Below are 2,744 nucleotides of genomic sequence, written 5' to 3'. Positions count from 1 at the left end.
ACATCTTAAACTATTTTCATGCAAAGTGAATTTTGTTTAAAAACTTGTAGATACCTCATTTCTACACCTCCTGCTAACCACCCAGTGATGATTGAGCCGCATGTTTGATACGCGGAACGATTTATGACAGTCCGTAAGTTCATCGACAAGTGATAGCTCAAACACCCGAGTCAACCCCTTGGTCGTCATCTATACACCGATACGGTCGTTTTGACAGTAATTAGAGTTCATTTACAGTCCGGGTAAAAAATCGCTTCATTTTCTAAAAACCGTTTAAATGCCGAGTCGGAATATTCCGAAATGTTCTAGAATTCTCTGGATGTTTATTCCTAAAATTAAAATTAATATTTTAAGTTAATATCTTCCGTAATATTGTGTTTTATGGAATAAGGAAGTGTAAATCTACCGAAATTTCATAATAAAACGCGGAATTCTTTCTTGCTGAGGAGGAAACCTCCGGGAAAATGACGCAGCAGGTGCTGCGCCTCTTCGAAGGATCGCAGTAGCTGCTGCGCCTCTTCTCCAGCCCTCTTTTCGCATTTTCCAGAATATTTCCATGATTTGTTTCCAAATCCGTGTCATTCCTAAACTCTTCCATATGTTTAGTATAAATAGAGGCCTCCGGCCTCCATATTTGACACGTGGTATCGGTTCAAACTTGTCGTCAAAAGTTACCAACCAAAACAATATTTATAACTTCACAAACTACTCTTAGTAAAGAGGTAAGTAAAGGTCGGATCCCAAGGGACGGGTATTGGAGTAAGATTCTCAATTGCAAATAGCTATGTCTTAGGGTGTCACAATTTGGGTTTAGGTGATATGTAATCTAAACTAATCAACAAAATGAAAGTAAAGTAATGAAAGCAAAGCAAGGCAATTAAAAGGAGTTGTAAACAATTGATTAAAGGCACTAGGGTGTCATGGGTTCATAGGGGATTCATGGGAGTTGATCATACAAACATGTTCTCAACTAGATGCAAACACTTATTGTTGTGATGAGATCGAGTTAGTGTATATCTTACAATCTCTAAGAAGGTTTGGGTCTCGGAGTCGAATCGATTAGATTGTACAACACCTACAAGTCGACTTAATCATTCCTATTGAATTCTATGCATGGTCTAATGAGGCTCGAGTTGGCTTATAAGCTTACAAGCCTCATTGAAGAGATAGATAATGGATCAAAAAATGTAAGGATTTATAGGCTCGCATTTCATCAAACATAACATGTGCATAAGTTGAAATCACAACAAGCAAGCAAATTAATTATGAAAACATATTAAATTAAGCATAGATCAATCCCCATGTTTATTTCCCCTAATTCCCCATTAACCCTAGCTAAGGAACTACTCACTCATGATCAAGTTTAGCATGCTAATAAGGTTGTCAATCATACTAACAAAGCAAAACATGATGAATAAATGAAAGTAATAATTAAGCAAGGGTAAAGAGAAATTATACTTATGAAGATGATTCCAAATAATAAAGCAAAGAATAATAGAAGTACTTGATGATTGATGGAAGGTTATCAATCCTCCAAATAAACCCAAATAATCTTCTAATTACCCAAAATAATGGAAGAACAATAGAGAAATTAAGGAGAGATTAAGATGTGATTAATATTGAGAAATGTATTACAACTAAATTAAGACTAATTTGAGAGTATTAAGATGAGATTAAGAGAGGATTACAACTTAATTAAGAGATGGTAAGAGTTCATGCTAATCTAGGTAGTACAAAGGGGTATTTATACTAAGGATTAGGTACAAGGATTAGGGTTACTAAGGGCTTAAATGACTATTAAGACCCTAAGAAAAGTTGAGGAAATGCTACTCCCGAAGGAAATAAGCGGATCCTCCTTGCTAGTCCTACCACGATCTGCTCGTCCCGTGGTATGGCACGGGCTGTTCTGCCTTGTGATCCGCTCGGATCCTGCGGGAGACGCTCGGGTTCTGGCACTTCAAGCCGCTCGTCCTGGGAACAAGCCGCTCAGATCCTGGTGTTCTGAGACGCTCGGATCGTGCTTGATCCGTTCGGTTTCCTGGACAGAGTGCTTCTCTTCTTTAGCTCCCCAACAATCCGCAAGGATCGTGTTGGGGATGCAAGGATCCTTTCATCATTGCCCATTTCACTTTATTATCTACTTAGGCCTCTAGTGTTGGTCTTCCCTTTGATGGTTGGTCATTAGATGTGATCCATTTAGCTCCATTTCGCCTCATAAATGCAAGATTAGCAATCCTTTCCTACCAAGGAGACAAAACCTCAAAGAATATGCAAATGGGAAACTAAAGATAGTAAATGACCCAAATATGTGCTATAAAGCATAGGAACGAGGTTAATTCGGGGACTAAATGTGCTCAAATATGAGTTACATCAAACATCCCCAAACCGAACTTTTACTCGTCCCGAGTAAAGAGGTGACTAAAACTAAGACCTTTATTTAAACTAACCTACTAATATAGCCGATATGAGACAATTAGCGGGTCTCACTCCGCCCTTTCAACTCACAACAAGACAACCATGAGGTAGGATACCTTATTGCAAGGCCAGGTAGGGCTTGCCAAAATGGCGATACATCCAAGCATTAAGCACACAAAAGCAAGTAATGGATGCATCTACAAAAATAAATAGCCACTTTCCTCATTTAAGTGGCGGAAATTATCTAAAAGGGAAACGATCTGAGGGTACACACTCCATCATAGATACGGTTTCTCCAAACTACTAAGCCTAGGAGGATACTAATAAAT

Source organism: Silene latifolia, chromosome X (genome assembly GCF_048544455.1).
Source record: "Silene latifolia isolate original U9 population chromosome X, ASM4854445v1, whole genome shotgun sequence".
Taxonomy (NCBI): domain Eukaryota; kingdom Viridiplantae; phylum Streptophyta; class Magnoliopsida; order Caryophyllales; family Caryophyllaceae; genus Silene; species Silene latifolia.
The sequence above is the reverse complement of the archived record's forward strand: the minus strand, read 5'-3'. Positions refer to the sequence as shown.